We start from the raw sequence: 13603 nt of genomic DNA, 5'->3' as shown, positions 1-13603 counted from the left end.
GACATCTGGGCTTCAGATACAATCAAAACAAGCAACGTGAAGGCTGCCATTGACAAGTGGCAAATATTCTTATTTACATAGAACAAAAACTTAAATCTTGGACAGACATTATTAAACTCCTATTATGTGTAAAGTATTGGTAAAGGTTCTATGGGATGGAAGAATCAGCTTTCCACAGAGTCTCTGACCATAGGAGTTGACCATATAAGTAAAGTCCAGCATAAATGCATGGAAGTATAACTAAGAATTGTCTGATGGGAGAGATAGAGAAGAAACTAGCCCTGAAAGAAAGGTAGGGTGGCTCAAAGGAGAGAAGAGTGAGGTGCTTCTCATGGAAAACAAAGAGAGGTTGCTCAGAAGGGGGCTTCAGTGAGACCAGGAATAGATGAAATGAAGGAATATCTAAAAAATGAGAAGGGATATATACAGACTGGTAACTTGAGTTAACTTTTGAAGTTAACTCAAGTTCATTTGATTTAGATAATTTTAATTTGGATCTAGAATGTCCTCCAAAGGCCCATAGGTCAAAAGCTTGGTACGTCACTGGGACCATGCCCTTCAAGGGAAAGTTTTACTCCCTGGGTCACCATGAAGTAAGCGACATACACTCCCCTGTGATGTGCTGCCTCACTATATACCCCAAAAGCAACAGGACGAATCAATCATAGACTGGAACCTCCAAAATTGTGAGCCAAAATAAACCTTTTCTCTTTATAAATTGATTATACCAAGTATTTGTTATAGTGATGGAAAGCTGACTATCAACAGAAAGGAAGCTTTGGAAAATTTCCTAACAAGTCAGTGAAATTGAACATAGCATAACTCACCTGCCCTTTTGAAATACACTTGGGTTACACCTCCTTTCTTAAAACAAATGTTTAATGAGTCTCTCTTAAGCATGAAGTGCTATGGTCAAATACAAAGTAGGAGGAAAATTCAACACTTAACATTTAAACAAGACATAACATGGAGTCATGGCAATATAGATGAATTAGGAATAATAAATTCTCTTTGCATTTCACCTTTATCATTTAAAATCATCTGTTAGTTCCAAGTGTTTTTTTTTCCTGTTGCTATCTTATTTTTTGTTTTTTATGATATGAAGTCTTTGTAATGGGTTTCTTTTTCTATTGTCTTTGCCTTTCTCCTGTCTCTCTCCTCTGCTTACCTATAATAAAGTTGCAACTTTTACTATTGCTTTAATGTAATTGGATGTAATCAACATTCGTGTACATTTTGCTTTTTTCTACAGAAAAAAAATGTTGGAAGCTGTCTGAGTGCACAAATAATTCCTATTTAAAATCTTTTCTCCTAATAGCAAATATATTTGTGTTCAACAATTTTGTTTTAACTTTCTCTGTTTTAGAGATTTTTGCCTTTACGTCAAAATTGTATTTAAACACCCTTGCCCATATATCTTTATTTCCTAATTCTATTTTCTATGAAAAAGATCATCAATGAGAAATACTGGGTATTCTAATTTTTTAAATGAAATCTTTAATTTCATCAAGTTTTCTCAATTTGCTTTCCCAAAAGCCCAGAAGGATTTATAGGCCTCTATGAGAGTGATGGTTCTCAAAGTTTCACTTGCAACATAATCAAATGGAAAATTTGTTAAGACAGTTTTCTAGATCTCACCTCTAGAGATTATTTGTGCAACTATCTACCATTATTTGTAATAATGTTATATTTAATGATTGACAATGTAAGAGATATAGAGCAATATCTTATTGTATTTTAATTTGCATTGACAACTAAGTGGGGCATTTCAAACATTTGTTAGACATCTGTATTCACTATTCTCTATGTTGTTTTCATCATACCCTTTGTCTATGTTTTTATTAAGTCCATGCCCCTCCCTAGAGTATCAGGTATTCCTTAGACTTCTCATGTCTATAAATAATTGGAAGTGTTTAATTACCTCTCTCTTTTCCTATTAGCATAAACATTGACTCCTTTATTTTGAATTTAAAATCCAGCACTCTTAATTAAATATTGCTGGGTGTGGTGGCACATGCCTGTAATCCCAGCAGCTTGGGAAGCTGAGGCAGGAGGATCGCAAGTTTCAGGGCAGCCTCAGAAACTTAGCGAGACCCTAAGCAACTTAGCAAGACACTGTATCAAAATTAAAATAAGCAAACAAGGCTGGGGATGTGGCTCAGTGGTAAAGAGTCCCTGGGTTCAATCCCTAGTATGAGTAAATAAATAAACAAACAAATAAATAATATTTGATATTAGTATTGACATTCATGTAAATTTTGCTTTTTTACCACAGGAAAAAATAAATTGTTGGAAGCTTTCTTGAGTGCACAAATAATTCCTATTTTAAATCTTATTCCCTAATAGCAAATGTATCTGTTCAACAATTTTGTTATAACCTCATCTGTTTTAGGGTTGTTGTATATTTCTTCATGTGTTTTGCCTACCACTCCACTCAAGTAAAACAATAAGCCAACATCTATCTTTAGCTCTTCTATCTCAGGTTTGAAATAAAAATGTGATAGGACATTTTACCACTTATTTGAGGCAATTAAAATGCTTATGATAGGAGAAAGCATGTTATTGCTTCCCAGGTGTGGTAAGGGAAATTCTTCCATGGGACTCAAAATTGGAACTGCTGTGGTCACACAGTGACTACTGTTAATTATGGTAGTCCATAAGCTCTTTGACAGAGGGATGTTTTCTGATGTATGTATCTAATCATTATTGCATCTAGATCATTTTGGACAAAGTACAAGCTCAACTAGTGAATGTACGTAGTGTTATCAATCTGTCTTTAATTTTACATACATACATAGAAGTTATGAATAAACCTGAAGTATGTCAAATCTGTGCTTTATATATTGTAGTTTACTGTATTTGCATTTTAGAAATGAATTTTAGAATTGGACAATCTTTCCATGAAAGATGCTTAATTCTCCAATCTGAAGAGAATTTTCTCTAAATCTTCTTTTCTTTCTTTTTCTTAAGTTGTAGATGGACAAATAACTTTATTTTATTGATTTATTTATTGTTATGTGGTGCTGAGGATTGAACCCAGTGCCTCACACGTGTGAGGCAAGTGCTCTATCACTGAGCCACAATCCCAGCCCCCTAAATCTTCTTTTCAAATCAAGAGTATTTGAAGAAAAAGTCAAGTCAGGGAGTCTGGAAACTGAGTTTCAAACCTTGAAGATTATCCAGATCATGTTTTGTCTTCAGGGACAAATAGTCACAGAGTTAGAGGTTTACACTGCCTCAGTCAAAATCCCCACCCCCAGCATGGACCATCATTGAGTGATGGCTTCATATTGTGACATGGGTACGAGTCAAGTTCAGAAGCTTCCAAATATATGTGGCACAAATATCTAGTCACCAAAGGCAGAACTCCCAAACATCTGGAGACTTGCGGTTCAATTCAATATGTACTTGTCAGTGTTGCTCTAAAATGATCTTATTTTGAAGCAAATGACTAAACATTAAGAATATGCTCCGGGTTTGGAAGTAGGAGTGTCAATTTTGTTTGTGTTGCTTATGATTTTTTTGTTTGTTTTTAGTCTGGAAATAAATTTAGGACCATCTAGGTCACAAAAATAAATGCTTGTAGATAGGTTGTAGTAGACTGTAAAGTTGGTCAAAATGCTTTATATTCCCTGCCTCTGAGAGTTGGAGTCTATTTCCCCACTGTTTGAATTTGAGTTGGTTTCTGTCAGTTGCCTTGGATAATAGAATATGACAGCAGTGATACTGAACAAGAGTGCCAAGCCTAGATCGTAGGAGACTATGAAGCTCTGTGCTGTATTCTTGGAACCCAGATGATGCCATGTGAAGAACAAGGTATCTTGCTGGATAAGTTGGCTCATAAATACCTATTATTTCAAAGGACAAGCAGTCAACTCCAGAAACAGAGCCACCTTAGTAAATGGCAGTTGACCACAGATAAGTAAGTGAGCCGAGGCAAGATCTATAGGTTTGTGGAACAAAGCTCATAAATTACTTATCCTAAAACACTGTGCTTTAGCCATTAGACCTAACCTTAGACCACTTAAGTTAAAGTCATTAGGTTTGGATATTATTTGTTAAATGTAAAAAGCTAACTGATACACAAGTGCATGCATACAAACATACATACATACATACATAGAAATGAATGGCAATGACTGTGGTGAACTGGGAAAAGCATGCCAATCTAGAGGAACTCAAAACTCTTTGTGCCATATGAAACACATCTGGAAACTGCCTGTCAGGCAAAAGTGTTTGCCTTCTGAACTAGCCAATTCCCTCATTCTTACAAATGAGAAAATTGGTCCAGAAAAAAATGACTTACTTGTATTGCTATGCCTAGGTCATGCCAGAATAAAAATAGAACCAGGTCTTCTGCTAAGCTATATTGGAGTTTTCTTCAACAGGAGAATGTTTTTTTTTTTTTTCTACCTGAAAGATGCATGGCTTGAAGACAAGAAAAGGACAATCTACAACTAAAATTATTCAACTTTTTTTTTTTTATCAGGGAGTCTTTAAATATTCTTCTAGGGAAAATGTTTCTTTGAAATATAATGGATTCTGTGACTTAATTTTGAGAAAAAGTATTCTTAGAAATGTTTTTTTGAGCTTAAAATTCTCTGTCCAATGAACACATTGCCCTTGCTCATTAATTATATATTTTTTTGTATGTTCTGGAACCCAGAAAGAAGAATAACAAAGTCCTCAAAAGTCTTAAAATGGAGAGTAAATAGTCCTGTTTCAACTCTTTGAGGAAACTAACTCCTGTCAAGTTATCTAAGATAATAAGACCCATATTATAAGTCCTATACATGCATAATGCCACCTTTTGAGGAATGTACAAAATACTACCTTTAAAATGAATTTCATCACTGATGATATTAATCATTTTGTAAATGATAAACAGATGTTTTGACAGGTATCAGGCATTCAGCTACCAAAAAAAAAAAAAAAAGGTGAGTTTAAAAATCAATTTTCATTCAGTTCTGTTTCTGTGATGTTAACATAAACCAAATGATTTCTCACACCATGTGTTTATTTGGCATCTCTGCATGGAGGTTTATCCTTTACCCATGATGAAAGTCTTTCTTGCACAAAGCCACCAAATCAGGATTAGTCAATGGATAGGTTTAATTTAAACTGTCCCTTTTCCCATCTGGAGTTTGCCTATCCCAACAAGGTGATATTGTTACATTCAGTGCAACCCGAGTCAAAAAAATTAAAGTGCAATTTAAAAAAAAAATCCATGTAGTGCTGGCATCCTCTTATGTGTTTAGCATCTATAACAGGCAAAGACATTTAGAAATGCCTGTGGGAATGTGAGTGTAAGCAAGTACACCTATGCTTATGCTGGAGAAATGGAAAGAGCTGGGAAGGAAAATAAGGTGGCAGTCATGAAGCAGAGAAAAAGAACACAACCCAATTCCCATTACTTAATAGAACACATTGTGAGGCCAGGGCCTCGTGGGAGCCAATCACCAGCTGACAAAATTAGATTCTGAATCATGCTTTGTAATTCTTTCTAATGCCAGCCAGAGATGAGAGCCTTCCCTGGGAACTCATTCCTCCCAGGACCTGCCCCCCACCCAGCAATCCTTATCAGCTCCTAGCCAGCTGCCAACTCTTAAGGTTGCTGGACAGAGCATTTAATTCTCAAGGTTGTGCATTAATATTCAAATTCCTTCTTATCCATAGACTGACTTAAGCATGAACTTTTTTTTTCCATCTCCACCCTCTTTCCTGCATGAATTTCCTTCCAAGATTTTTACCCAGAAACCCTGAAATTGAATGGACTTTGAAAAGAGAGACATTTACAAAACTTGTCCTGAACCAGTTCTCTTGCAACTCAGGCATATTCCCAGATCGATGCTTCTTATTTCTAATCACAAAAGTGGATCTTATTAAATATCATTTAAAGCACATTCCCACCCTCACATTCTCTTTTCCCTTCAAGTTGATATCTGAAATCTCTGGCAAGTAAATTGGAATTAGTTACAATGGAAAATGAAGTTATCAGAACATAGCCAGATATTTCATATTGCTTAGGATGGCCCTGGTTTTTGCATGGATGCCTTGGAGAACACAAAGATTAGGGGATTAACCAGGCAAAATATTTCAAATGATCTCTACAACAAAAATATACCTGCATGTTTATTTGTAATCATTTATCTAGAGAGAGAGAGAGAGAGAGAGAGAGAGAGAGAACCTTGTGAGTAATAGGAAGGCAATATGCACTATTTCATGTCAGAAAGCATTTTGACCTCAACTATCAGACTGATTTGGGGGGGAAATGATGGGATTTTGGTTGGATCTTAATTACTGGTAGAATTCCTTAGTCACTGAATGTTCCACTGTACTTTGCATTTGTAAGATAAGTCACAGCTCAACTAGGGAAGTTCCCTTCACTGAATTGGAAAATCAGTTATCAATGGCAAACTGTGCACAAGGTACTTTAAAGGATACAAAGAGAAAGGAGCATGCCTGATCTCAAGAAGTTTTTATTAAAAGGAGTCAGGTAGAATTTTTTCTAAATTCCTGTATAAATCATCCACTAGCTTCATATTTTTAATAAGTTATTTAAGCCTTTTAGGATTCAGTTTTCTCAACTGTAAAACAATAACCTCAAATGACATTGTTAGACTTAGAGAAACCAATACCTATATGGCAGCCTTGCCATAGTGCCCCAAAAAGGAGCAACAAATAAAATTTATATCATAAGTTATTCTGATAGGGACAATAAATTTGTCTTTCAGAAAACTAACAATGTCCTCAATTTTGCTAAGTAAAATGGTTACGTCTCATCTAATTCACTCAGCAGAACTTGACGATTCTCTTTTTTGAAATAGCTTCTATACTTGGTTCTCAGAACACCAAACTTACCTGTGTTTTCTCATACCAAATGGTCCCTCCCGTCAGATTTACTGGTTCCTACAACTCTTCCTAAATTCTAATTATTGCAGTATGTGGACTCAGTTTTTAAGACTTTTCTCTATCATATTGCCTTTCTTGATGTTCTCATCAAGCTTCATAGATTGCAGTAAAGCCTGAACCTCTGCCTATAACTATGACTACATACATACAACATCCTACTAAATTTCAGGGTGTCCAATAGGCCTTATCATTTAACATATTCAAAATTGAATATCTGTGTTTTACCACTACCACCACTATGATTTTCCCCTTTTCATTTTTCTCCATGCCAGTAAATGTCCATTCCACCTTTACCAGTCCTCTTGTTAAAAACAAAAAATTAACTGCAGTCATCCTTGATGTCTCCTTTTCTCTCAAACTGCATTTTTAACCTGTGGCAAGTTCTATCTGTTCTATCTTTAAATTAAGAAAATGAAAGCAGTTCTCATCACTTTTCATCACTGTCACATGTCCAGATATCTTCCGCTTGTCCCTCTCCACCTTGCTCAACTGTCCTCTAACTCATCTTCCTTGTTATGTTCAGCCACAGGAATCTCTGTCAGTAGCTTGAAGAGATTGGGGAGTTGTATTCCTTGCTCCCATCATATAGTCTCTTCAGATTGGTGTGCGTTTATTGAAGGTCCCTATTCCTATCAAGCCCATGAACTTCATATTTTCTTCCTTTTATATCCCTAATACTTCCTCTTGATGAAGCTTTTTATGGATTCTAGGAAATCTAAACCCCCTAGTCCATTCTGGACTATAGGTGTTACTAGATCCTCTGATTGTAATTATTGCTTATCAGACTATTCCTTATAGTTACCCTGTACCACACTTACATGTTTGTAAATAGTCATTTTTCAAATAAACCTTCCTTTAATGATCCTAATTTGAATATGGCACCTGTTTTCTGGTTAATAACCTGATTGACAGTAACTGCTACTGAAAGTAGCCTCAAGAAACTGACCCTCAAAGTAAGACTCTACTGTCGCCTTGTTCCCATATCACAGCCCTACCAATCTCTAGAAACTACATATTTCTAGGGCTGATGGTGGCAATGTGAGTACTCTAATCAACATATGATGTAGTTTTCTTCCCATCCTTACAACCTAAGGTTCACTGTGTTTGGAGGTCCTAGCATCAAATAAAGTACTAACTACATCCTTCAAAAACAGGATTAAGGATTCAATGATTTGGAAACCAAAACTTCACCTGGTCATCTGGTTACTATATCAGTGAGCTTAAAGGGCATAGAAAGGAGCCGCTGTACAATTCAAGGTGATTGTTCCTGTCATCCGGGGGATGGGGTGAGTTGCTACTACACAATAGGGGCAAGAAGATTTTTTTAGGAGCATATACATGCATCCAAGGGGGTACCTATTAGTAGTTCTTTGATCCAAAGTCCTTGACTAGTAGAAAATTGTGGCAACCCAAAAAGGACCAAATCATTAAGGATTCATGTCTTATACAAAGTTTTGGGTCATCCTGCACTTAAAAAAAAAACAAAAAAACAAAACAAACAAACAAAAAAAAAACACTGACTGCATGATACTGGACAAGGGTAAATGAAATATATAATGATTTGTAGAAGGTAATCGTGGTTACAAAATTTGCTTCATGACCCAGTACAGAAGCAAAGACTGAAGTAGCTGTGTTCTTTATTTTTCTTCCCTCTATTTCCCCTCCTTGTGTGAAGAATATGAGTGGTGGTTATCATTTTAAATGGTAGTGGGAGAACTATTGCATTGAAAACATCTACAGTGGTATGGTATCCAAAGGGATTTCATGAATTCTTTGGGTTGAAGGCAAAAACTGTTCACTCAGATGAGAGAAGAGAGAAAAAAATGAGGGCAAGAGAAGTAAATCTTGGTGGATAACTTCTATTTGTCTCTCCAGGTTTGCTATTCACTACAATGCAGCTTGCCATTTGCCCCGGGAGGCTGCCTTTGTATAAGCAGCAATGATTCTCTAGCCTTCTGGCTCCTGCTTGGGCTTAGCCAATGGAGAGCCTTGGCTTTGATAGAAGATAGGATGGAAGGAGGAGAGTGAGATCATGGAGTCTATGCCTCTGGCTCACTCTGTGAGGTCAACCAGGATGGCTATGTCTCTACTCCTCTTGAGGGACCTTCTCTACATAACTTTCTCCTTCTATCAGGTTCTGGAACTCTTTTCTTCCTTTATCTTTTTAGTTCAAGCATCATAAGTGTTACTCATCCAGTCTTACTCCATCATCCCTTGTGGTTCCTCTATACCCCACCCATATTTTTAAATTAAATTTGTAGAAGAAATAAACAAAAGTCTCTAGTTATCGAAATTTGACTAGCCCTTGGTTTGCTGTTGGGGTCCTGACCAATATTTCTCATGGGTCTATTCTGCCATCATTGCTATCAGAATTATTGCAACAACTTCATAATGGGCTTCACTTATTGGGTCCTTGTCTTCCTTTCATCTATTCTCAAATGGCAGCCACAGTAATCCTTTTAAAATAGCAACAAGATCATGGTACTCCTCTATTAAAGCTCTTCCCAATGCCCCCCAGTTTAATGCTGGACATGATCTAACCCCTCCTTACCTCTACTTTTCTCTTCCACTCTCATCAGCCAGTAGGATTTCTCCTACCAGTTCTACCACATGCCAGTTGCCTCTACCGAGAACACTTGTCCCCATATCTGGCTCTCACCCAGATCTTCCCTGTGTGATCTCCCCTGATCGCAGTGTCTAAAATTGCATCTTCTTCCAACATGACCTAATCTCTCTCTCCATTGACCTTTCTCTTAATCTACTCTTTATCTTATTTATCTATCCTATTTGTCTTGCTTCCTATTTCTCTCCTAGGCCGAAACACTGACACACGACAGTTTTTGTTTGGAATCTTATTATCTAGAAAGGTGCCTATCACATATGAGTTATTCAGTCAAAATTATTTGAATTAATTTGCCCATTCATTCATTTCCTATTCACTCATAGTAAAAACCAACCTATTTGAGGCCCAAATATTCTTTGAGCACCTATTCAATCTGAATTAACTTGTCAAGAATCTCAATTGTAAGCCATGAAATATACAAGCACTTGCCTCTTTTCAAAAGAAAATCATTATTTTACCTCATTTTGTCATCTACATCATGGGCCAGAATTTTTACTCAGTTACCTATTTTCCAAAGGTAAAATCCTAACTCCAGAAGACAATTTGCATCTCATTTTCATCTAATGAAATGATAAAACCTGAGGCACAATAAAATTTCACAGAAGGAACTCAAAATTGTTTTAAGCAATAGCAGCATCCTTTAAATTTATATAAAGTCCATAAACTGACAATTTAAGATGACAGTACATATTTAGAAGTAACATAGCAAAACCATCCTTATTATTTTACTATCACAGTTATGCAAATATCCAAATCTTCTAACTTAATTTGAGGTGGACATCATTAATTAATGCTTGAAGTAAATTTTAAGGCTTTAAAAGAGAAATACAGTCTTCACTATGGGGAATCCTTCATTTGCCTTATAAAATAAACTATAAGGAATGCTAACAAAAATAAATTGAACCAGACATGGTGGCGCATGCCTGTAATCCCAGCAGCTCAGAAGACTGAGGCAGGAGGATCACGAGTTCAAAGCCAGCTTCAAAAACTTAGCAAGTCTCCAAGAAACTTAATAAGATCTTGTCTCAAAATTTTTTTAAAAAAAAGTAAAAATAAAAACGGTTGGAGATATGACTCAGTGATTATGTACTACTGGGTTCAATCCCCAGTACCAAATATATATATCAATCATCATAAAATATATAGCTTATAAATACCTCCAAACTGTGTTTTTAATTAGTGCATTATAGTTATACATAATAGTGGGGTTCAATTTGACATACTCAAATGCCTACAACATAGTTTTCTTCATTAGAATCCTTGGGAGTACTTTCTCATTCCTTTCTTTCATCCCTCCATCTCTCTTGACCCTTTTTCTTTATCTTATCAGTCTTCCTTCTGTTTTTTTTATTTTTAATTTGTGCGTTATAGTTATACATAAAATTGAAATGAATTGTGATATATCCGTACACGCACATAGCACATTTGGTCAACTTCATTGTTTTAATTTTAAAACACCATCTTATAGTTTATTGTATCTCCATTATTAAAAGACCTATAGTTACTAAAGGGACTCTATTAGAACATCAGTATTGATTAGTATTTCAAGGTGGTTTGATTAGTAATTTCATCCTTCTGCAGGGACACTAGATAGGTGATTGACTCTGATGTCATGCAAACCTCATAACTTCTATAAAGTAAAATCTGTAACATCACCCACAATGTTTTCCTGCTTTGACTGAGTTCACATAATTGGGAAATTTTAATTAAGAAAGAATAACTGTTCTTTATGTTCAGAAGAAAATCATGAAGTACATATGTCAGCCATCAAAGACTTCCTGGAAGTGGCATTCATCAGGAATGGTAAGTGTTTTAATACTGAACTCATGACATTGGCTCTATTATGTAGGTCATATCCTTTTGCTGTTTAGCACTTTCCTAGCATTATGTGAGAGTTATGTGTACTTTCAATGGCTTTTTTCAGCTAAATAGTTTTATTTACAAGGTGACCTTTTGAACAGGAAAATGACTATGTTGCATATTGAACTATTCACATTTCACAGATAGTGCATGAGAGAGAGCTGATATTCCTTGGGACTCTAAGAAAGGATTCAGTCTAACAAGTAAAAATACACTTTCACTTGCCAAAAACACATCAGAGCACATAGCAGGAATTCCATCAGTACATGGAAAGTGCTAATGTCTGAAATATCATGTATAATTTGGGTGTAAATCCTAGCAACTAGCCAATTTAAAAAGGTACCAGTAATCTACGAAGTATTTGGTAAAATGGGTAAAATTTTGACTTCATGATTCAGAAATTATGAGAAGGCATTTGTAGAGAGGACTATATGAGTCCCTGATCCATTAGTTCAGTGCTTTTCAACACAACATAACTTTAATAAAAACATAAATGTCTGATACCTAACAAAAAGGTAACAGACATATAACAGTGCTCTGTTGTTGAAGGCATGCTGCATTTTCAATTTGATATAGCAATAGGATATCCTAGATAGATGTATCCCTGCTTTTGCAGTTTTCCAAATGCAACTCCGTGATTTAGGCCAAGCAATAGAGTATTCTTCAGTTACCCAGTAAAGCACTCTACCAGTTGAATCTCGTGTCATCATTCATTACTAAAGTCATTCCAATTGATAAAACCCATGGGCGAGCACTTTGGAAATCTGTGGTACTTAAGAACCATAAGGCATTTATCTGCTTGCTTCATCCTGTGCCTCAGTGATAATGTGAACTGAGCAGATCTTATATTTGCCTTTTCGATACTTTCTGTTACCTAATCCTATTCTCTTATGTCTATGTCTTGGTGGCCAGTTCAATTTGGGGATAGGAGGCTCTGGAGCATAGGGGGAAGGAGGGGGGGTGACTTTCCAGAAGATTCTGTTGTGGAATTCATCCAAAAATGGTGGAAAAGAGGAAGAAATGCTGCCTTTGAAAAGTAAAGATAAGAAAAGAAACCTAAGATTGTGACTGAACTGAGCTCTGTTTTAAAATATCTACTGTCTATACCTTATACAAAGATGAAACAATGCTTAGGCGTTCTCAGGAAACTGGATAAAGGGGTTTTCCCAGCTCCTCCCCCATGTCCCTGCCCCATATTTAGATGTTAACAATACCTGATCCAAACTACAGACTCTGATATTTAGGCTGTCTTAAATATCACTCTTTAGTTCAAAAGTCTTTTTAGTTTTTCTCATTTTAAAAAATTCTCAAAGGATTTCACAGCCACTAAATAGTTCTTTAAAATGGCACTTTTATTAGTTCGATCTAAAGAAATCAGAAGCAGATGGATTAATTTTCCCTTCAAATATATAAGGTTTAAAAGCATTCTAAGAAAAAAATAATATATGTAGTTAAATGTGTTTTAAGTTTTGTTTAAAAAAATTATACCTGAGAAATATTGGAAGGCATTAGCCAATCTGAAAACCCAATGTATTTCCATACCAGCTAATTTTTCTCCCACGCCATGTAATTTGTGAAAAAAGTTGCTAGTATTAAGAAAAGAGTAAAAAAAATGTAAGTTTAAATGAAATATATTATCTATACATTGTACAGTAAATACTGGTAGTCATTTATGGTGGAGGTGGGTTTAACCAACATCCATTAAAATTAGAACATCAATGTAGCTAGAACTCAAATCCTGTCTTCAAGATGACTTTAATTTCACATATTTTTAAAATATAGAATCATGTTCAAATTGTATCCATCTTCCAACACCTAAGTATCAGAAGCAAATGAAAGTTAGTTACTATAAAGTGTTGATCAAATCTAATTGCTAGTTACTTTAAATTGGAAAAGCCATTTGAATTACTCAAGGTAGTTGTTGCTAGGAGGGGATAAAGAATTTGTGCTTCCTCTGGATAATTCAGTGGAAGAGGGGTGTGTGTGTGTGTGTGTATGTGTGTGTGTGTATGTGTGTGTGTGTGTGTGTGTGTGTGTGTGATCCAAGAACCGAAGGAAATATGGTTGTCTCTGCGTGAATATGTCTGGGTCTTACATGATCATAATGCTGGCCTCTCTACTCCAGCTACATTGAGGTGTGCATAAGAACAAAAATAAATTAAAATCTAAAAGCACCAATTGTAGAAAAAAACAAAACCTGAGACCAGT

The sequence above is a fragment of the Spermophilus citellus genome (genome assembly GCF_964194105.1).
Source record: "Spermophilus citellus genome assembly, chromosome: 4".
NCBI classification, from domain to species: domain Eukaryota; kingdom Metazoa; phylum Chordata; class Mammalia; order Rodentia; family Sciuridae; genus Spermophilus; species Spermophilus citellus.
Note: the sequence above shows the minus strand (reverse complement) of the source record.